Source organism: Lampetra planeri, chromosome 29, assembly GCF_965212315.1.
Source record: "Lampetra planeri chromosome 29, kcLamPlan1.2.h2, whole genome shotgun sequence".
In the NCBI taxonomy this organism is placed as follows: Eukaryota; Metazoa; Chordata; class Hyperoartia; order Petromyzontiformes; family Petromyzontidae; genus Lampetra; species Lampetra planeri.
This window is the reverse complement of record NC_136135.1, coordinates 3,639,610-3,663,888: the sequence shown is the minus strand read 5'-3', so window position 1 is coordinate 3,663,888 and position 24,279 is coordinate 3,639,610. Positions and strand designations below refer to the sequence as shown.

At 53.8% G+C, this 24,279-nt stretch overlaps 1 long non-coding RNA gene across 1 annotated transcript in view; it reads right to left on the bottom strand.

Annotated features, from left to right (window-relative positions):
• LOC144728590 (uncharacterized) overlaps positions 1-24,279 on the bottom strand; it is a 164,426-nt gene that overhangs the window by 114,758 nt on the left and 25,389 nt on the right. The window contains exon 2 of the long non-coding RNA XR_013587540.1: positions 2,223-2,338. This is a non-coding gene — a long non-coding RNA (uncharacterized LOC144728590). The remainder of the gene's footprint in view (positions 1-2,222; positions 2,339-24,279) is intronic.

Genomic DNA, 24,279 nt, shown 5'->3' with positions numbered 1-24,279 from the left:
TGTCGGACGGCCAGCGTTGTGCATAGGCTAGCAACTTACGTAGAGTTGCGTATAAACGAGAGAGAAGAGTGTGTACCAGCGTAGGGTGTGTCTTGTGCAAAGGGTGTTCGGTTAAATAAAAGAACCGCCTCCAAGAACTTGCGTCTCCCAAGTCAGCCACTACACATACATGCATCAACAACAACAACAACCGCCATTCCCCACTAAGTGGCGGTGACGTCACCACGACGCTTGTGCCAGGCCATGTGCATCAACAGAGACAAAGACAAAGATCCCCCGTATAGCCTTAACAGACTGTAGGGGCAAGTGCTGTTAGCGAGCACCTATGAAGGCCGGAACGGTACACGAGGGGGTGGGTGGCCAGCACCACGCCCGACCGCCTTTGTCTCCCCAGTGGCTATGTTTACACACCGCACCAGGTACTCATTTAAGGCTGAGTCGACCTAGGGGAGGCCCAGGACCGGTTCAGATAATCGTCACTGGTGTTAGCCGTGAGCGGGAATCGAACCCGGGTCGCCAGGTTCATAGCGCAGCGCGCTAACCGCTACACCACCGCATCAACACACACGCACGCACACACATTACCATACGCATACACACACCTGCACAGACAACACACACACGCACTGAATATAACACGTAACGGATACGTGACGTGACCACGCACACAGCCAGCGTGTGTTTTCTCGATTGTGACCAGAATAAAATAACAAAATGACGGCATTCAAAGTTTGGAGGAATTCAAAACGAGGGTCCACTACACCTCTCACCAATTTGAAACACTTATGCACCCACCGTTTTCTTGGCAGCCACGAGTGGTGGTTTGCAAAGCAAAACAATAAAATCTCCACCAACCCCTTGCAGTCACCTAGATCAAGCGCCACGGATTTGCCTTTTAAGGGCCCAACGTTTAAACAGCCCACATCGCGCTCGCTCTCTCTTCCCATCTCACAGCGGCTGCCCGTAGCCACGTGGTCACGCCACGGCTGATGGGGCAGCCGAGTCGAGGTTACGGAAGGCGATCGGGGGGGAGACAGGAAAATGGAACGGCGGAGGGAGGGAGAGAAGCAGGCAGAGGACGAGGAAGGGAGGGAGGAACGGGTAATGCGAAGGGAAAGGGTGGAAAGTGGAACGAGGAATCTGGAGGATAAGGGGGTGAGGAGAGATGAGGAGAGAGAGGAGGGAGAGGTTGCACCAGGGCCTTGACACTGCTGCTGCTGCTGCATGAAGCAGCAGCAGCAGCGTCTGTGTGCATAGTGGGCGGGGGAGAGAGGAGAGTTGTAGATTTGAAGTTTTCGTGACTGCAAGGATTGATACTCTTTGTTTTTTTTGGTAAAGTCACGTAGGTAAAAAAATAAAAAAATCAATGAAAAAAATATATAAGTGAAAACAACTAAATTAAATCACGACGTTTCGGGCGCAACACAAGCGTCCTTCTTCAGGTGCTGACAACGTAGCGAAAGCACAACCGCTTAAGTGGTTGTGCTTTCGCTACGCGGTTGTGTGAAAAAACCAAAGAGTTTGAGATCGGAGAGGTTCACAGTGTGGGTGCCCACGTGATTTGCGGCAGGCTTGAGCTAAGATGCATCTCTGTCTCTCTATATATCGGTGGTGGTGGTGGTGGTGGTGTTGAGACTGTCGCTGAATACATTTTGTCTTGTCACCATGTGCCGACAGCAGGGACGGTCTCGAGCGCGGGCTCAACGTTTACTCTCCGGAACAATCTCGACTTGAAGCTTTCGTGACTGCACGAATTCATACTCTTTAGGTCTTGCGTTAAAGTGACGTAGGTGAAAAAATACTCGCTGTATTTTTTTCACCCGAAGACGATTGCTTGTGTTGCGATCGAAACGTCGTGATTTATTTTGATTTTTTTTTTCCTATTTACGTGACTTCACCGAAAGACCCAAAGAGTACTCTCTGAAAGCTTCGCTCGGGGTAAAGGGACTCCCCTCCTCCAGACCTCCGCGTTAGGGGGTGGTGGTCGGGGGGGGGAGCGACATTCTGACCACGCCACACCACCGTCTCAGCCACAACCCCTCCATAGGGGGGGTCGGGGGGGGATACACGGCCCGGGGCAACTGACACGCTGTATGGCCCCCCCCCGACGCCTTCAAAGCTAAACCGGAAGTGTTACATCGAAGCGGCACAGAGGGCCCCCCAAAGCGCGGGGCCCCGGGCAGGCGGCTCTGGTCTCGGGCCACGCGGCGCCACCCACTCACCTCCACGCCTACTCGCTGCTCCCGGGGAGACGGTGGCGGCCAATCGCTGCGGAGCCACGCGAGGTCACATGACGCACGGGGTTCCAGGGTTGGGAGGCGCAGAAGAGGCGAGGGTCCTGCAACGGAGGGGGGGGGGGGGCAATGGGGAGGGGGGGGCAGTCGTCATCACCAAGTCACCGTCTGTGTCGTCAACATCGCGATCGTTGGATTATAATAACAGCGAGCAAGTGCAGAATTGCGCGTACGCATGGGGCTACCAAACTCAAAGCTATAACGTAAACACATTTTGTTTCAGATTTTATTTTAACCAGGTAAGGCTCCACTGAGCTGTGTAAGAAGCGACGTGGCCATCGCAAGTGAGAGCTCAACACAGCGTGGGCTTATCATGGCGTGGAAATTTACAGCTGCAGCCCGCAAGCTAAACCGGGAGCATTGCATCTGATGGCGTGCCGTCGAAGCGTGGAGGGATCCCCCCATCCCCCCCAAAGCGCGGGGCCCGGGGCAGTCACCCCAAATTGCCGTGTACCTCTCAGAGGGGCGGCTCTGCCGGCGAGAGTTATCCTGACCCCTAACCCCTCCCCACAGCCCCCCCCCACCAGTAGCAGTTACACCCAGTCAGTGCTAATGCACAAACACTCTCAATCTTCGATGGAAAGCGTTAAAAAAATAATAACGATGCAGTACCGTTATTTATAGCGGCAGAGTGCCATAAATTAATTACGCAAAAAAATTCGCGAAGAAATTAAACCTGTAGGGTTGCATGGAAATGTGTTTAACCCTGAGATGGTGCGCGATGGGATTCTGTAAGTGTGAGATGGAGTGTGATTAGATCTGGTGTGAGATGGTGTGAGATGGTGTGAGATGAGATCTGGTGTGAGATGGTTGAGATGACATCTGGTGTGAGAGGGTGTGTGATGAGATCTGTTGTGAGATGGTGTGAGATGAGATCTGGTAAGTGTGAGATGGTTGAGATGAGATATGGTGTGCGATGGTTGAGGTGAGATCTGGTGTGCGATGGTGTGAGATCAGATCTGGTAAGTGTGCGATGATGTCAGATCAGATCTCGCATAATAGGGGGAGAACATACAAACTCCCTTCACTCACTCGCACTCCGCAGAACAAGGGGAAGGACGTCAAACTCCGTACAGGTATCGAACCCCTAACCCTCCGAACCTCGAGGCACGATCGCCTTGACCACCGCGCCAACCTTCTACGCGGTAGGCGCCCGGTGAAACTGCGCAATAACCTCGGCTAAAAAGAAAATGAAACTCTGCAGGGTTGCGTTAGAAGGGTTTTTTATCCCAGAGACGGACGGTCCGATCGGACCCAGCGAGCGCAACGCGCGCGTTTAACCGAGGCGGCAGAGCGGCAACTTTGCTTTATCCTCCTGTTGCCTTTGGCCGGACGATGTAGATAATCCTCACCATTGGTGCCGGGTGGAGGAGGAGGAGGAGGGGGGGGGTTGCTGTCAGAATTCCACAGGACAATGCAGAGAGAGAGAGCGAGAGAGAAGAAGAATGTTGATTTGATGCAGTGGAGTATGGGACGGGGGGGAGGAGGGGGGGGCGAGAGTCGGCCGTTCTTGTGCACGCGGCTTGGCCAGACAGCGAGGGCTCAAATGAAGAAATAGTGACCCCCCCCCCTCACCCCCAAAATTATAAATAATTCTGGGAGCGGTGGCCATGCCCGCCTCTCGGATATGTCGTTTTTGGTAGGCAGCAGAAAAATGGGGGGGGGGGGTTAGTGGGTGGAGGGGGTTGGTGGGGGGGGTTGGTGGGTTGGTGGGTGGGGGGGGTTGGTGGGTCGACCGAACGCTCTCACGCGGTGGGGTCCGCGAACACAGCCGTCTGTCGCTGAGTTGTCCTACCCCAGCGCCTCCCGATCAGCGCGGTTCAGCTACGCACGGCGGCGAAAGAAATTCAACGTGCGTACGAACGTAGGGGGGGGGGGGGGGCCCGGGGGGCTGATCCCACTCAGTGTGGAGGCGACAAACGCCTTCAAACTAAACCGGGAGTTATACACCTGACACCGTGACGTCGAAGCACGAGCCCCGCCCCCTCCCCCCCAAATACGCGGGGCCCGGGGCAGTCGCCCCAATTCTAAACTCAACTTATTTTTCTATTTTACCAGGTAAGGCCCCACTGAGCTAAGTGGCTGTTTTTCAGAAGCGACCTGGCCATTAGAAATGAGAGCTCAACGTAAGTGAACTTATTACCGCGTGGAAAATGTATCGCAGCAAAAGACTGAACGCGTGACGTTGATTCTAAATGCGGAGGGGAAAAACCGGGGGACCCACAGAAAAATCCACGCAACCACGGGGAGAGAGAGAGACACGCAAACTCCAAATTCACAGCAGGCGTCGGGGTCGGGATCGAAATCACGACCTCCTGAGAGAGAGAGACACGCAAACTCCAAATTCACAGCAGGCGTCGGGGTCGGGATCGAAACCACGACCTCCTGTATACCAGGCGAGGTAGTTAACATCTCGCCACCCCTGGCATGCGTGTCGCGAGCTTTCCCCGGGTTGCTCTCCAATATCGTCGCACAGTCGAATGTCCCCATGTGTAGCAGGACACCTCTTGACAAAGCAGTCTTAAGAAGACTCAGTGCCACTTTCTTGGGTAAACAAATTACATGATGGTATACGTTCCCCAAGTAAGGATGGTGTGTGTGAAGGAGTGGGGGCCTAGTGGTTGGCGCGCTGCACTACGGACCCAGCGACTCGAGCTCGATTCCCGCTCGATCACGGTCAACGCCAGTGACGATCATCCGAACCGGTCCCGGGCCTCCCCTAGGTCGACTCAGCCTCAAATGAGTACCTGGTGCGATGCGTACACATCGCCACTGGGGAGACAAAGGCGACCAGGCGCGGTGTTGCCGACCTGCATAGGTGTTCGCTGACAGCCACTTGGAGCAGGCTCGTGAAGGACTCTAAAGGGCAGTTGGAGGCAGTCGCCCTCCAGCAGCAGCAGCAGATGGCAGGGGAGCGACGCTCACAACAACGAGCGCGGCGCATCGGGCGGCTAAAACGAAAGCAAGTTGGCACGGTGGGCAGCACAGGTGGTGCGTCTTCCAGCAACCTTAGTCGTCCGATAACATCTGGTGTCTGCTTCGGGGTGCACCTAGCCTGGTGCAAAACGCTGCGGCGACGTCACGGCCGCCGAGCGGCGGAAGGTGGCAACTGTTCAGCGCGCGCGCGCGTCAACGCGTAGGCTACGCCGTTGCGTCCCCGATCATCAGCGCAGCGATGGCAAAACCCATCGCAAGAGCAATGCAGCCGGGATTGGTGGATCACACGGATCTCCAGCGTGTGGCGGATCGCCCGATGACGCCGGCTGTTGCAATCACCGGCGGAAACGTCGCGGCACTGGCGTTGACAAACGTCGCGGGTTTTACTCTCCCTGCACTGCGGCGTGCCGAGCTCGAAACGAATTGGGCACGTTCTGTTGACGTGGCAAGCCTCACTCAGCTGGCCGCGTGTCGGGTGGTGGCGGGTTTAACGGCACGTTTATACTTACGGAGATCTAACCGCCCTCCGCTCCCCCCCCCCAAAAAAAAACATTTATTACGGTTAATAATGATAATATTGGTCGTGAAAGGCTACGTGTTAAAAACATCCTCGCCTACACCGATTGGAAATCAAACGGCGGTGGAGCAAGCAGGACGAAGATCCACTCAGCATGGCACAGGCCACGTGCACGGAGGAACAGACGAGGGGGGGTTGGTGGATTACGTTAATATTTGAGAAACTCCCCCAAAACCTCGCTGGGACTGCGTTCGACGTCGTGGGCAAGGAGGTGGCAGTACAGCAAGTGGGTTCGAGAGTGTACCCGTTTGTGTAGTTCCTCCCACGGCGGCGAGATACTAACTACCTCGCCTGGTATACAGGAGGTCGTAGGTTCCATCCCAGACCCTGACACCCACAGTGGCTAGGAGATGTTAACTACCTCGCCTGGTCTACAGGAGGTCGTGGGTTCCATCCTGACCCTGACGCCTGCTGCATATTTGGAGTTTGCGTGTCTCTCCCCGTGGTCCTGCCGTTTCCCCCCCTCCACGTTCAGAATCGACGTCACGCGTCACAGAGCATTCGTCTGCCACTTCGTCGAGCTATCATTTGCGGCCAGGCCGCACACGTTCGGCACAACGGTACCATGCTGTCACGCACGGTGCCGTGTCAGACGAAAGTTTGGCTGGCTGGCTGGCTGGAGGGAGGGAGGGAGGGTCGAGTATCCCAGCACACGGCCGGCTGGATTGTTGCATCGCGGGACTGTGAAGGATGGAAAATCTTTGGGGGGAGGCATTTATCATTTATCCCCCGGCGGTTTGAACCGTGGCTACTGCAGACGACAACGATGACGTCTGGTATCATTATGCGAGTGCATTTTTAACCTTTACATCTGCCAATAACCCGACCCCCCCCCCCCCCCCAAGTCAATTTTATTTATGCACGCCAGGGATGATGAGTCGTTCGAGGGGCAGAAATAGTTTTAGTTGAAACTCGGGGCTTGCGTTTAAATTAGCAGCATTGTGCGATTATTATAAACCCCAACGGCAAAACCGCATCCCAGGATGCATAATACTCCGCATTTGCTTTATAACCGCTCCCAGACCACAAATAATACTCCAAAGAACCACAGAGACCCGACACGTTGAATTGTTGTTGTTATAACATTCACGAATACATTCAAAAATAATAATTTTAAAGCACTATTATGTAAATCTACGGCACTGTTGGATGAATGCCCTCCGCCCCCGCGCTGTGTTAAAGGTCACGGGAGTTACGTGACCATACTTCACCACGCTGGTCAGTGCTCGTTGGTGAAAGGTGGAAGGCACGGGGGGGGGGGGGCGGTGGGCGTGTTGGTGGGGGTGCAGCTATCACGCTCGCCACTAACGTTCGTCAAGCGGCCAAGAAACATTCGGGTCGCCGGGTTCATAGCGCCGCTCGCTAACCACTGCGCCACCGCTCCTCGACCACATGCGGCAACGTACAGCACGCAATAAAGCATAACTGTTCTGCTACAACGAAACAGATCCACCCTTCACAGGCTGTTGTATCAAGCGCTGTTAGAGAGCCCCCATTCGGGCCGGACCGACACACGAAGGCATGGGTGGCCAGCAACGTGCCCGACCGCCTTTGTCTCCCCAGTGACCACGTTTACACAGCGCACCAGGTACTCATTTGAGGCCGAGACGACCTACGGGAGGGACCAGGACCGCTACAGATAATCGCGTTGGGCGCGAGCGGGAATCGAACCGAGCCGGGCGAGGTACACGGCGCAGTGCAATCAAATCCAACGTACATACTTCCCCGAAAATGGCACCGCGTGGCCTTGGCGAAGTTTCAACTCCTTGAGACGTCGACTTCGAGCGGTAAGGTGGCAAAGGCGCAGCGCCTGCAAGTGCTTGCTCGCTCGTCCCAACCACTGGCAGACGGAGGGGGCCCACACTTCACCGGACATTCCATAATGCTGGTTGGACACAACAAGGTGGGTGGGTAGCTGGGGGAGGGGGGCGATCTTAAGAAACTTTCACCGTGCCCAGTAAACATTAAACGACGGTTCAACGTTCGTTCAACGTTCTATGGTTCAACGTTAGCCCAACGTTGACCCAACGTTGACCCAACGTTGACCCAACGTTGACCCAACGTTGGACAGTCGTTCTATGGGTCAACGTTAGCCCAACGTTGACCCAACGTTGAGCCAGCGTTGACCCAACGTTGGACAGTCGTTCTATGGTTCAACGCTAGCCCAACGTTAGCCCAATGTTGACTCAACGTTGGTTCAACGTTGGCCCAACGTCGGCACGTCACTGGGTTTGTTTCAAAACGCCGCACCGGGAGAACGAAACGGGCGCTCGCTAACCATAGCGCCGCAGTGGTGGCAGCAGCAGCATCAACAACGGCGGCGATGGAACACCAACAACAACAACAACCACCACTAAAGACAACAACAACAACAAAGTCCCAGCCTCTAGCTTTACACCCGCACGAGCTTTCTGTTGCTGCTGTTGCTGCAACGTTGCGAAGCCACTAAGCCATTCCCGGTTCGGCGGTAATAATAGTAATACATTGGCAGTAACGAGGGGGGGGGGTACGTGACCGGGGGGACCTCACTAATCGTGGCCAACGAGGGTGACACGCGGCCCCATCGGCAGGGGCTGCGTAGAGCAAACTAAACTAAACCCCCACCCCTCCTCCTCCTCCTCTGCTGCTGCCCCCTCCCCTCCCCAATAAACATTTGCAGCTGAAATCATCTTATGCAATCTGCGAAGCCAACAACTTTTTTTTTGTGTTACATTTATATATTTTTTTTCTTCTTCCCAGCTTCTCCCCCCCCTCCCTCCCACCAGCTCCTAAAACAAACCAACAAATGTGGTGTATCTGCCGTCCGTGTGTACATTATTGCCGGCTATGCCGTGCTGCGACTTACACTCTGTTCTCCTACGCGTAAATACCACCGTCGATGATTGTGCTGCTGATGATGATGATGGTGGCCGTGCCGATGACGCTGCTGATAATGGCTATAACGGTAAATAGGGCGTACAATGTAAACTATACGAAGTTTAAAACGCGAGGTCGCTATGACCCCAAGCGGTGCCAAGTGGCTGCATAACGCGCGCTTTTCCTTGCACAAGCGAGACTTGGCAAGGGCGTGTGGACGGCAGTGTGGCCAATACATATACACACGCACACACAGGGACACACACACGCACACACATGTACAGGGACAGGGACACACACAGAGACGCACACAGAGACACACACAGAGACACACACGCGGGGACATACATACACAGAGAGATGCACAGAGACATACAGAAACAGGCATACACAGAGACATACACAGAGACATACAGGGACATACATACACAGAGACACACATACACAGAGAGATGCACAGAGACACACAGAGACATATACAGAGACATAAAGAAACAGGCATACACAGAGACATACACAGAGACATACACAGAGACACACACAGATACATACAGAGATACAAACACAGAGACACACACAGAGAGGCACACAGAGACACACACAGATACATACAGAGATACATACACAGAGACACACACAGAGACACACACACAGAGACATACAGAGACACACACAGAGACATACACAGAGACATACACAGACATACAGAGACACGCAGAGACACACACACAGAGACATACAGGGACATACACACAGAAACATACATACCCAGAGACACAATGAAAAAATCCCCCGTATAGCCTTAACAGAGTGTATGGGCAAGTGCTGTTAGCGAGCACCTATGAAGGCCGGCACGATACACGAGGGGGTGGGTGGCCAGCACCACGCCCGGCCGCCTTTGTCTCCCCAGTGGCGATGTTTACGCACCGCACCAGCTACTCATTTGAGGCTGAGTAGATCTAGGGGAGGCCCAGGACCGGTTCAGATAATCGTCACCGGCGTTGGCCGTGAGCGGGAATCGAACCCGGGTCGCTGGGTTCGTAGCGCTAACCGCTGCACCACCGCTCCCTACACACACACGCACACGCATTCACATAGGCTCAGACACAGGCATTCACAGTCGCGTACACACAGATGCAGTCACACACGCAGTTGGGACACGCGCGCGCACACAGCTGGTTACATAAGTAGACACACAGGAAAATACAAAGATCCCCCGTGTAGCATGTAGCAGACTGTAGGGGCAAGTGCTGTTAGCGAGCACCTATGAAGGTCAGCACGGCACACGAGGGGTGGATGGCCATCACCACGCCCGACCGCCTTTGTATCCCCAGTGGCGATGTTTACACATCGCACCAGGTACTCATTTGAGGCTGAGTCGACCTAGGGGAAGCCCTAGGAGCAGTTCAGATAATCCTCACTGGTTGTTGGCCGTGAGCGTAGCGCTAACCGCTACACCACCGCTCCCCACAAGAGTAGACAAAGATGCCCCATATAGCCTTAACAGACTGTAGGGGCAAGTGCTGTTAACGAGAACCTATGAAGGCCGGAACGGTACACGAGGGGGTGGGTGGCCAGCACCACACCCGAACCGCCTTTGTCTCCCCAGTGGCGATGTTTACACACTGCACCAGGTACTCATTTCAGGCTGAACCGACCTAGGGGAGGCCCACGACCGGTTCAGATAATCGTCACTGGGTATTGGCCGTGAGCTGGGGTTCATAGCACAGCGCGCTAACCGCTACACTACCGCTCCCCACACAGACACACATACAGACACACACGCACTCACGCACAGAAATCTACACCCTCAACATTATCACCACCAACCACCCACATCTCTGTGTCCAAGACCTCACCGAGTGTAAGGGGGTGACCTCCAACCCCACGTCAATATTTCCGCCACCCAACCCCCCACCCTTATCTCTCTCCGCTCCGAAGAAGTTCCGTTTGCGTGAAACGTCAGCCTCGCCTGTCACAGAGCAATGCTAAAGTAAGCTCAGCCACAAAAAAGTTCTTCTTATTTGACCGGGGAAGGCCGCGCTGAGCTGTGTCGCTCCTCTGTGTTTCAGAAACGACCCCGGGCCACCACGTATGATAGCTCAACGAAGTTGCTCATCATCATCATCGTCGCGTGGAAATTCAAAGCGGCCAAATGCTCTGGTCGTACGTCGATTCTAAATGTGGATGGAAACAACCGGAGGAAAAAAAAAATCCACGCGACCACGGGGGGGTAGAAAGAGAGAGAGAGACACGCAAACTCCAACTATACAGCAGCAGGCGTCGTCACGGTCGCGATCGAACCCACGACCTCCTGTATACGAGGCGAGGTAGTTAACATCTCCTGGGCACCGTGATGATGATGAGAAAGAGAGAGACATGCAAACAACCAACTATACAGCAGCAGGCGTCGTCAGGGTCGCGATCGAACCCACGACCTCCTGTATACGAGGCGAGGTAGTTAACATCTCCTGGGCACCGTGATGATGATGAGAGAGAGAGAGACACGCAAACTCCAACTATACAGCAGCAGGCGTCGTCACGGTCGCGATCGAACCCACGACCTCCTGTATACGAGGCGACGTAGCGAACATCTCCAAGCCACCGGTGGCATCCCTACGCACCGCGGTCACCTGCAACGGCATTCCGTACCGGAGGAGCGGCGGCGGCGGCCAGCCGGGTCATCATCACCGGAGTCGCCCACGCACCATCGTTACCCATCACGGGAAGCGGCCAAGCGAGATGAGAATGCCGAGGGTCGCCAGGTTTGGGTGGCGTGGCGAAAGGGCCAGCGGCACGGTGTTTGGAGGGAGGGGGGGAGGGGGGGATGGAGGGGGGGAGTGAGGGAGGGGGGGAATAAAAAAAAACCCCGTCGCCATCCGACAAATGTTGATGCTGTGCGCGACATTCCGGCGCGGATGAGAGAGTTGGCGCAATTGTATACCGCTCGAATTAAAATACGCCACTGCGAGCTTAAACATCGAGGGGGAGGGGGGGGGGCTTTTATTTTCAGGCCCGCTTTGTCCGCAGAGGGCCTGAGTTGGATTCCTAGCCCATCTACTCCTAACCTCCCCCCCCGCCTCCATCACACCCCCCCCCCCCCGCTGCCATCTGACCAGCCACAAGTGGTGAAGTACGGTCAAACAGACCCCCATGAACCGGCACGGCTCGAGGAGGGAGGGACATCGGCACGATTTCGTTGCCGCTACGGCTGCACCGGCAAACGGCACGCGGTGTTCGAGCGTGCGGGATGTATCGACGCGCGCGCTGACGGCGGCTGCCACTCGCCGCTCGGGCGTGCCGGCGAAGGGCCGCAAGTGACGGGGTTTGTTGCATCGCCACCACATTGGGTAGCTAGAACGGCGATTTGCAGGTGGATCGGAGTCGCAATCAGAAGAGCCATTTCTTTCAGAGCCACGCGCAAATGTGCATCGTCGACCGCGGGACAGTGGTCCCGCAATGCGAGAACGTCGCTAAGGGGTTCCGTAGCGAGCCGCAACGCCTCTCTGGAGCCACGGGGTTTGTACGTATGTAGGACTTCTTTCGCGCCGTGCATAGCCCGACCGTGCTATTCCGAATGTTGGCGGCCCCTGGCGTAGAATGGCGAGAGCATGGTGGGGGTCATAATAAAGGTTTGTTGGGTTCGATCGCGTCGAGTATAAATGTTGTGTCGTGTAACCCTCCATCACCCGACACAGCGAATCAGTAAGGGATTTGTCACGTAAACAAAAGGCCAATTAGTTACTACTTCAGCCCACCGGTGTGTTGGAGAGTAAATCGACAACATTTACAATTTGAGTAGAACGACGTTTTGCTGGTGATTGCATCATCCAGCATCATCGGGCGATTTGCCAGAATGGTGAAGCATGGTGGTGGGGTTGTTTTGGGAATGTTGAGCTCGATGGTGAAAAGCCACACGGCGCAATGACAAGGCAACTAAAACAACAACTATTTTGTTGTTGAAATTATTTCACCAGGTAAGGCCCCACTCGGCTCTCTCGGCCCTTCGCAGAAGCGACCCGTCCACAAGTGATAGCTCAACGCAGTGGCTTATCGTCACGCGGAGATTCACAGCGGCCAAACAACTCTAAACGCGTGCTCATTCTAAACGCGGAGGGAGAAACCGGAGGACCCGGAGAAACATCGACATCACCACGGAGAGAGAGAGAGACACGCAAACTCCAAATATAACATCTCCTAGCCACTGGGATGATGGGAGAGAGACACACAAACTCCAAATATACAGCAGCAGGCATTGTCAGGGTTGGGATGGAACCCACGACCTCCTGTCAACAAGGCGAGGTAGTTAACATCTCCTAGCCACCGTGATGATGATGGGCGAGAGACACACAAACTCCAAATATACAGCAGCAGGCATTGTCAGGGTTGGGATGGAACCCACGACCTCCTGTCAACAAGGCGAGGTAGTTAACATCTCCTAGCCACCGTGATGATGATGGGCGAGAGACACACAAACTCCAAATATACAGCAGCAGGCATTGTCAGGGTCGGGATCGAACCCACGACCTCCTGTCAACAAGGCGAGGTAGTTAACATCTCCTAGCCACCGTGATGATGATGGGAGAGAGACACACAAACTCCAAATATACAGCAGCAGGCATTGTCAGGGTTGGGATGGAACCCACGACCTCCTGTCAACAAGGCGAGGTGGTTAACATCTCCTAGCCACCGTGATGATGATGGGCGAGAGACACACAAACTCCAAATATACAGCAGCAGGCATTGTCAGGGTTGGGATGGAACCCACGACCTCCTGTCAACAAGGCGAGGTGGTTAACACCTCTGATCCACCGCGGCAACCCCCTTAAGAAGAGTGAGTGGGACCCGGGAAGGACGCGGTCACGGCTAAGAAGGGGCGCTGGCCGATGGTGGAGAGCGTGGTTACGGAACGACGGCCAAGGGACGGAATGCAATCGGAGAGAGGGGGGGGGGGGCTGGAGGGGGGGGGGGACGTCAACAGAGGAGACGGAGCGATGAGATCGGCTCATTACAACCGTCGCGAGATCGCGGGAACGCGAGGGTGAGCCTGTCCAAGGCCTTTTTGGGAGGCCCGTCGTGTCCATCCAGCAGCGGAGTGACCACGGTGTGAAGAGTTCACGGCGGGGCACGCCAGTCGAGCGACACGAGGCGTATGCTCAGCAAACAAGGTGGCACAATAGAATCAATAGGGGCCGGTCTGCCCCAACGTTTCGAGTTGTCCATTAACCGCCCGAAAATGTTGTGGGAATGCGATGACTTCACAAAAGTAAAAAAGCCATCTTCTCCTTCTGATTCCTCTTCATCATCATCACGATCCGTGGGGACCTAGTAGGTGTCCACTCCACATTTCGTAATTTCCCCCCCCCCCCCAACCTTCCCTCTCTGTCTCGTGCCCCAATGTGCTCAAGTTGTGCAAAGTCTCTCTGGCACCGATCTCTCACGATGTCATCGGCGAGCCGCACTCCGTGAGGTCTTCCTCTCTTTCCGGCTCCTTCCACCTTTTCCCGAACAACAACAACAGCAGCACACTGTTAATCTCCCTGTCGTTGTCCATCGTACACACGCGCACACACGCGTGCGGAGATCTGCTTCTTCATTTTACAAAATTCGCTCACAGAATCCTATCAACCAACGCGTTGGCTTCGCCCACCGGTTGAGGGGGCGGGGGGGCTGCGTGGGGCAGCACAGCAACCTGCTAGCGGGTCGGAATGAGACGCCGCTCGGCCAGGGGTCTCAGCAGTAGTTCTGCGACGTCTCGTTCTGCGGGGCAGTTCTCTAACAACGCTGCGGATGCGTAACGACGTCACGCGTCGGTGACGTGGCCGGCCAGTAAGTGCGTTCGCTCCCCCCTCATCCACCCCCTTCCTCTCCCCTCTTGCCCCTCCCCCCTCATCCTCCCGACCCTGACGCAGAGGTTTCGCGGTTCGTGCCCACCGGCCACTCCCGGCTAATACCGCGGATATAATTCAACCGTGAATTACCACATTATGTTTGCTTCCCAGCGAACGTTAAAAGTCTCCCCCCGCGCCCGTCTGAGATCCCCGGGAAGTACCGGGTGCGCGTCGCGAAGGGCTGGACGTCTGCGAAAAAGAGCCTCACAGCCCATGGGATTCCTCCAGCCGAAATCAAGATATCCAATTCCGGAATACAGCAAATCGTGACTATTCGCGGGTGAAAATGATCGCGGCTTTGCGTGCCCACGACGATTTTTTACCGCAGCGCCGTTTTGGAATTCGTGGGGTCTGCGCGCTTTAAAATACTTCAGGTATAACTCGTCACTGATGTTGGCCGTGGTCACGAACCGAACTCGGTTTTTCTGGGTTCATAGCGCTGTTTTTTTATTTGACCACAAAAGGCCCCACTGAGCTAAGCAGCTCTTTTTCAGAAGCGACTTTGTCACAAGGAAGTGGCTTATCGTCACGCGGAAATCTATAGCAAGCCGAATACTCTGAACACAAGTTGATTCTGTATGTGGAGGGAATAACCGTAGGACCCGTTGAACAATCCACGCGACCACGGGGAGAGAGACACACAAACTCCAAATACACAGCAGCAGGTGTCAGGGTCGGGATCGAACCCATGACCTCCTGCATACCAGGCGAGGTAGTTAACATCTCCTAGCCACCGTGATGATAATGAGAGAGAGAAAGACACGCAAACTACAAATATACAGCAGCAGGCGTCGGGTCGAGATCGAACCCACGACCTCCTGCACACCAGGCGAGGTAGTTAACATCTCCTAGCCACCGTGATGATGATGAGAGAGAGAGAGACACGCAAACTCAAAATACACAGCAGCAGGCGTCAGGGTCGGGATTCAACCCCACGACCTCCTGCATACCAGGCGAGGTAGTTAACATCTCAAAACCATTTCAAATACTCGATTGGCCCGGGTTCGTAGCGGAGTGCGTTAACCGCTGCGCCATCGCTCCCCCCCCCCCCCCCCCGTTTCAACACGCACGCACACACGCACACACTGGCAGACGTGCACACCGCTGGCGAAATATCGATCAGCGTCATCAGCCACAGTCAATCCCCTGCTGGATTGAGGCCCTGGCCGCTGCTCCTCTCACGCCCCCCCCCCCCCCCCCGATGTAACAATTCACCCGGCACCTGCGCGCGCGTACTGATCCGATTTCATCGCGACCATCTCCCCCCCCCCGGTGTACAAAACCAAGACAGGAAGGCAACAGGCGCGCGTGCGTGCGCGTGTGTCTCCGTCGCATGCATACCCCGTCTCTCCAGCCGCGCCAACAGCAAACTGCGAAGTCTTTTTGTTTCTTTGTTTCGTACACAACCCATCGGCACCCTCCCAGCAGCAGCAGTAGCAGCAGCACGTCCTTCTCCGAACGACAACGGTCCTCGGCAGCATTGCTTCAGCACAAGCGACGCTCTGGGTGCTCGCGTGCGCGTTGCTCTCCGGCACGTTCCATTCCGCTTGGCACTGACCGCTTCAAACTTACAAGAAAGAAAAATGCCTTTTCGCGTGGACGATATTTTTTTTCTGCCGTTCCCCCGCACGGGGAATTCCCCTACCTGCAGCCGTCGAGATGAAATAGAATCGCGGGTTCATGTGGCAAACCGCTCCTCGGTTTGAACCGTGGGAATCTGTCGCCTATTGGCCCGTAAGGAATCTCCCAGGCTGCCCGTCGACACGAGAGAACAAACGGAGCCGTGGTGGTTCCCTTCAGTCCTGGCTAGGTTCAGGTTCGACTCTGGGCTCGGGTGAGCAAGGCTTCTTTCAGAATCAGAATATGTATTTAGGCTGGAGGGGGGATCCGATGAGCTATAAAGAAAGCTCTTGTTTCACAGATGTCCAGTGGTTTCACGGATGTGCAGCAGATACGCCGTCAGATCGTGAAAGCCAAGCAGGACTGATCCTGGCCAGTAGGGGCTGTTAAGAGCGTTGCAACAACAAGCAATGCAAACACACGATACGATACCAGTAAGGTAAAACACATCACCCAAAAGCATACAAATACAACTCAAGCAGGCAGAGCCCGATGAGGTATTCACTTATTGTTTAAACAAGTCACTTGGCCGCACATGATAGCATGATAGCTCAACCGTCTAGTAGCTCATCACGTGGAAACTTATGGCAGCAAAAAAATGTAATCGAAATTGAAAAAGAAATGCACGCTGATTCTAAACGCGGAGGGGGGAAAAAAAATAACTCGCAGCAAGCGCCGCCCAGTCGCCTATGACGCCCTGGATATGATGCACGATGGCAACGTACGGTGCGAAAGAAGTTCAACACACACGCCAATACCCATGACGGTGACGTCAACCACGGTGCCTGTGCCAGGCTGGGTGCACTTTGAGGCTGCCAAGTGAAGCGTCGAAGGCCTCGGCTGGGCAGGAGGGAGGTCTGGGGACAGACCCAGGTGCCATGGGGTTGGCTGACTGAGATGAGCGGGAGATGCGTACATGGTCACCAACACAAGCGCCTGACTTGATGCCATCTTTGCATCGTGACGTGAACCCTTGAAAAGTCATTCAAAAAAAAACCTGTCATCCTAAACCGACGAAGGCATTATTGCTGATGTCGATGGTGTCGATGATGATTGTTGCTGTTGATATGTTGCTGATGTAGATGACGATGAGTTGATGCGATGTTGATTGTGATGTGCAACGTTCACTCATGTTGAACTTCTTTCGCACGGTACGTAGCCGACCGTGCTAATCGGAGGTGCGGGGCGGGCGCGGAAGGACAATAAACTAAAGACAAAACCGAATCATAGGAGAGGGCTTTTTTCTGGGTTAGATCGCGTAAATATATGAATGTGTCGTTAAACCCGCCACCACCCGACACAGCCAACTAGTAAGGGTTGTCACGTAAACAGAACGTGGCCAATTCGTCACTTGTACAGCACTAGTGTGTAGTGTAGTGTATAGTAGTGTGTAGTGTATAGTGTAGTGTATAGTAGTGTATAGTGTATAGTGTAGTGTATAGTAGTGTATAGTGTAGTGTATAGTGTAGTGTATAGTGTAATGTGTAGTGTATAGTGTAGTGTATAGTGTAGTGTATAGCAGAGGTGGGACAAAGTCATTGTTATGCAAGTCCAAGTCGAGTCGCAAGTCATCAAATTCATGACTCGAGTCTGACTCGAGTCCAAGTCACATGACTCGAGTCCACATCTCATAGGTGGGACAAAGTCATTGTTATGCAAGTCCAAGTCGAGTCGCAAGTCATCAAATTCATGACTCGAGTCTGACTCGAGTCCAAGTCACATGACTCGAGTCCACACCTCTGGTGTATAGTGTAGTATACTAGTACAGCACACCGGTGTGTTGGAGAGCCAAGCCACAACATTTACAATCTGAGTACGACGTTTCGCCAGTAATTACAACCAGCTTCATCAGGCGACCGCCAGATTTGTGGAGAAGTCCACCTGTTTCGTTCCTTATATAATAACGTTCAGGAGGACTTGGACGCCGGGGTTGGAGGCACACTTATTTATTCCGTACAAGGCGCAATACAGACCGGGACATACAACACTGGAAGGGGTGTCGGCCCCTTCACCCGTCTAACTGGGGAGACACACTCTAGGCTACCCCTAGCCTACCTCTCGGTCCTCCACTATCGGGCTAGGGGAGGCTAGCTAGCCCAGCACTGGCCAACTGGGCTCACGGCGCCCGGAGTCCCCAGACCAGCTCTGACAAGAGCACCGCCTCTGGCTCTCGGGGCCACGCCACTGGCTCGGTCCTGGTCGGCCCTGACAAGGGCGGCGATCCAGGGGAGTCCAGGGCTCTATCTAGCAGATCTTCCTTCTTCACTGGTTAAGCTTCATACATTCTGCCTCGAGCCCTCCGGCTCACCCCCTTATATACCAACTCCCCCCTGAGGGGTGGGGCCCCGGGGGATCCCAGCTCCGAGTCAGCCCCCCAGGCTGCCCGGTGCGGACGTCGCTGTGAGCACCTCCCTGTGCACCGACATAGCCACGCCCATTGTGTTTGTTTACCGTCTGATACCATTGTATAACAGCCCCTCCGTAACACCCCTACACTTATATAGAGGCGTAGATGTGGTGACCACGCTTCTGGGCTCTTCTTGTGCAAAGTGGGGGGGGGGGGGGATTACTGAGGCAACGTACATTATGCATGCGCATTATGCGAGCCCTTTGAACTTGCCCTTCCTGTCTATTGTGTTTATTAAAAAAGCCCTACCAACTGTAATACCTATTGAAGTACGCTGCCCTTCATAGGCATGCATTTAAATGATGTCTTATTTGATGATTCGCTTTCACGCAGCATTAAGGCGGTAGCTATCTGAACGGTTAAAATTATTTTTATTTCTTTCAATGTCGATGGATTCTCTAATTAGTCTTGGCAAGTAGTCGCTAGTTTTGCACAGAACTTCAACTTTATCAAAATCAATTGAGTGTCCTTGTTGATGTTGTTGAATCGTGATGTTGATGATGTTGCTGTTGATTATGCTAATGATGATGACAATTGTGGTATTGATGATGATTTTGAAGTTGTCGTTTATTGTTTGTATAACAGGCAATGCACATTTACAAATTCAATTCCCATGGTTGGTTGTGCCACGAGATGTGTTTAGGTTTAGTCCCGGGTTGTACTTTGCGCGGAGGGGAATTATAATGCCTGAAAAAAAAGTCACGTTAACCTTTTCCCAAAAGGAAACGCTGAACAAAAATTATGTGTTTAAAATCGCAATGATGACTTTTGAAACCCAACCAAGTCAGGAAATTGTGAAATGAAAGATCTCATATTTCTACTGCTGTGTTACGACTGCACGGAGATACACACAGAGAGAGAGAGGCACGCTACAAGAGGGGAGACGGGGAGAAGGGGGGGGGGACACACACGTGAGACACGGGGAGACACGGGGACACATTGGTGCTGTGTGAAGCTACTGCGTGGAGACACGGGGAGACACGGGGACACATTGGTGCTGTGTGAAGCTACTGCATGGAGACACGGGGAGACACGGGGACACATTGGTGCTGTGTGAAGCTACTGCATGGAGACATGGGGAGACACGGGGAGACACGGGGACACATTGGTGCTGTGTGGAGCTACTGCGTGGAGACATGCAGAGTGGTAACAGCTGCAAAGTCATTGACAAGGAAAGGTACGGGGGAATTGACCACCGCCAAGAAGGGAATGAAACAATAGGCGACGTTTTGAACAATGACCCTTCTTCATAACACAGAGAGGATAGGATAATACAATTTAACGCGTGTTGAACCCCCCCCTCACCATCCAACGCTGGCAATTGGTCAGGATAATAAGACGCGTTGTAGACTCCACTTGTGCACACACCACGGGTCTTGATAAGCATCACACACGAGAGTGACTGTGGTGGCCAACAACACGCCCGGCCGCCTTTGTCTCCCCAGTGGCGATGTTTACCACACACCGCACGAGGTTAACCTCGGCAAGGCCCAGGACCGGTTCAGATAAAATCTCACCGATGTTGGAATCGAACTCGGGTCGCCGGGTTCGGGGGGCAGTGCGTTCACCACTGACGCCACTGGCCCCCCACACATACCCACACATACATGCACACATACTCACATACACACACATACAGACACACATACTCACACATACACACACATACTCACATACCCACACATACACACACACACATACTCACATACCCACACATACACACACACACTCACATATCCACACATACAGACACACATACTCACATACACACATACAGACACACATACTCACATACACACATACAGACACACACACTCACATACCCACACATACAGACACACACATACATACAGACAGACACACACATACAGACACACACATACATACAGACAGACACACACATACAGACACACACATACACACATGCTCACATACACACACACATACAGACACACATACACACATACACACATACTCACATACACACACATACTCACATACACACACATAGCCACACATACCCACACATACACACACATACCCACACACACATACCCACACATACATACGCACACATACTCACATACACACACATACCCACATACACACACATACACACACATACCCACACACACATATCCACACACACATACCCACACATACACACACACACTCACACACATACACATACTCACATACCCACGCATAGGCACACAGGACGCCACCCCTAACACGAGCCAGATCCCATACTTCACCACTCACTCTCACCGTAACGCGTCGCCAATGGCCTTAACTCGAGATGTAAGGAGTCCAAATGTAAACTCTGCCTGGATAACAGCCAAACAGTATAACCCTGCCACGTACAAAAGGCAAAGATCCCCTGTGCAGCCTAAGCAGGCTTTTGGGGCAAGTGCTGATAGTGAGCACCTATGCCTGACCGATACGGCACACGAGTGGGTGGGTGGGTGGCCAGCACCGCGCCCGGCCGCCTTTGTCTCCCCAGTGGGGAGTGGACCTAGGGGAGGCCCAGGGCCCGTTACGATGATCGTCTCTGATGTTGGTGGCCGTGAGCGGGAATCGAACTCGGGTCGCCGGGTTCGTGGCGTGGCGTAGCGTAGCGCTAACCGCTGCACCACCGCTCCCCGCCCTGACACACACACCCACACACAGGTTATACACAGTAAACATACACATAATGCCAAACACACACACACACGATACGTAGCTGATATTCGTATTGCCAAATACACACACACACTATATATAGCGAATATACAAATCACGCCACATGCACGCACCCAAACACGCCACACCCACACAAAATGCACAGCAAATATACACATAATGCCGAACACACACACTATAACTCAGTATATATACACTTCACACCACATGCACGCATACATGCACCACGTAAGAACTCGTCTCTCCTACCTCACCTCAATCCACTCCCCTCCACGCACTCTCCTACCTCTCACCTCACTCTACTCCCCTCCACGCACTCTCCTACCTCTCCCCTCTCATCTCACTCTCCTCCCCTCCACGCACTCTCCTACCTCTCACCTCACTCTACTCCCCTCCACGCACTCTCCTACCTCTCCCCTCTCATCTCACTCCACTCCCCTCCACGCACTCTCCTACCTCTCCCCTCTCATCTCTCTCTCCTCCCCTCCACGCACTCTCCTACCTCTCCCCTCATCTCACTCTACTCCCCTCCACGCACTCTCCTACCTCTCCCCTCTCATCTCACTCCACTCCCCTCCACGCACTCTCCTACCTCTCCCCTCTCATCTCACTCCACTCCCCTCCACGCGCTCCCCTACCTCTCCCTCTCATCTCACTCTACTCCCCTCCACGCACTCTCCTACCTCTCCCCTCTCATCTCACTCCACTCCCCTCCACGCACTCTCCTACCTCTCCCCTCTCATCTCACTCCACTCCCCTCCACACGCTCCTACCTCTCCCTCTCATCTCACTCTACTCCCCTCCACGCACTCTCCTACCTCTCCCCTCTCATCTCACTCTACTCCCCTCCACGCACTCTCCTACCTCTCCCCTCTCATCTCACTCTACTCCCCTCCACGCACTCTCCTACCTCTCCTCTCATCTCACTCTACACCCCTCCACGCACTCTCCTACATCTCCCCTCTCATCTCACTCCACTCCCCTCCACGCACTCTCCTACCTCTCCCCTCTCATCTCACTCTACTCCCCTCCACACGCTCCTACCTCTCCCCTCTCATGTCACTCTACTCCCCTCCACACACTCACCTACCTCTCCCCTCTCTTCTCACTCTACTCCCCTCCACGCACTCTCCTACCTCTCCCCTCTCTTCTCACTCTACTCCCCTCCACGCACTCTCCTACCTCTCCCCTCTCATCTCACTCTACTCCCCTCCACGCACTCTCCTACCTCTCCCCTCTCATCTCACTCTACTCCCCTCCACGCACTCTCCTACCTCTCCCCTCTCTTCTCACTCTACTCCCCTCCACGCACTCTCCTACCTCTCCCCTCTCATCTCACTCTACTCCCCTCCACACGCTCCTACCTCTCCCCTCTCATGTCACTCTACTCCCCTCCACACACTCACCTACCTCTCCCCTCTCATCTCACTCTACTCCCCTCCACGCACTCTCCTACCTCTCCCCTCTCATCTCACTCTACTCCCCTCCACGCACTCTCCTACCTCTCACCTCTCATCTCATTCTACTCCCCTCCACGCACTCTCCTACCTCTCCCCTCTCATCTCACTCTACTCCCCTCCACACGCTCCTACCTCTCCCCTCTCATCTCATTCTACTCCCCTCCACGCACTCTCCTACCTCTCCCCTCTCATCTCACTCTACTCCCCTCCACACGCTCCTACCTCTCCCCTCTCATGTCACTCTACTCCCCTCCACACACTCACCTACCTCTCCCCTCTCTTCTCACTCTACTCCCCTCCACGCACTCTCCTACCTCTCCCCTCTCATCTCACTCTACTCCCCTCCACGCACTCTCCTACCTCTCCCCTCTCATCTCACTCTACTTGCCGTTTGCGACTTTTGTTTTTGCTCAGCTCAAGCCTTCCGTAAATCACGTGACTCATGTGTGAGGCCACTCCCCCCCTCCCTCCCCATTCTGAGCCCCTCCCCATTCTGAGCCCCTCCCCTCTCCCCGCCCACTGTGAAAACAGACGCCGCTCCACCTCCATGCAGCAGCGTCAAAGCCCTTCCCTGACGGAGCCTCTCCCTCCTCGCTCTACTCATCTCTCCTCACGCCTTTGGCTCCTGATCCTCCGTCCATTTCCCATCCTTTCCGTCTCATTCCCCACGCCTTCTTCATCTGCTTCTTCTCTCTCTCTCTCTCGCTCCGTTCTCTTTGTCTATTACATCCTTGACTCGTAACCACGGCTACGCCGGCTCCTCGTATTTATTGTTAGGCCAAACTTTTCAGCCTCCCCCGTGACTCTGCGTCCTTCCACCATCGACCGTGATTTCCGCCTTGGTGTTATCAGGACGTTCTAGATTTGAAGCTTTCTTGATTGCAAGAATTCATATTCTTAGGTTTTTTCGGTAAAGTCACGTAGGTAAAAAATTAAAATTTATAAAAGTAAAATAAAAATCACGACGTTTCGGAGGCAACACAAGCTTCCGTCTTCAGGTGGAACCGTCACAGCACGATAGCTGTATCAAGAGAGAGAAATTCCAAGAAAACAGTCCTTGTATATATACTGGTTGAGGGTGGGAGGAGCCAAGGTAGGCCCTGAATATTATTTTTGTGAGGTTCGGTGCGGCTGAAGCACGCTGTTAGGAATGAGCCTTTGTTGTGTAAACTAGGTGCAGATTATGTAAAGGTGTAAATGGGACTGAGCCTTTTGTTATGTAGAGGTGGTGCGGCTGAAATCGCTGCCAGGAAATGAGTCTTTTATTAATTTAAATGTTTTACCTACGTGCTATCAGGACGGTTATCAACAAACGTTAATTCCGGTGAATATTTTTTTTCACATTTCCGTTCATGCCATTATTTCTCGAATTGATGCTAATATTTAAATATACAAAACACTTGACAATTGTCGCACACGAAATGACTTGAACACAAGCGTGTCACTTTGTCCGACTCCCCCCGTCACATGGGTCGCGGTTAATTTCTTCCAGCAGTTCTTTCTCACCGTAAATTGTTTTTGTCAAGACTTCATGGAACATTTAGGTGTGTTC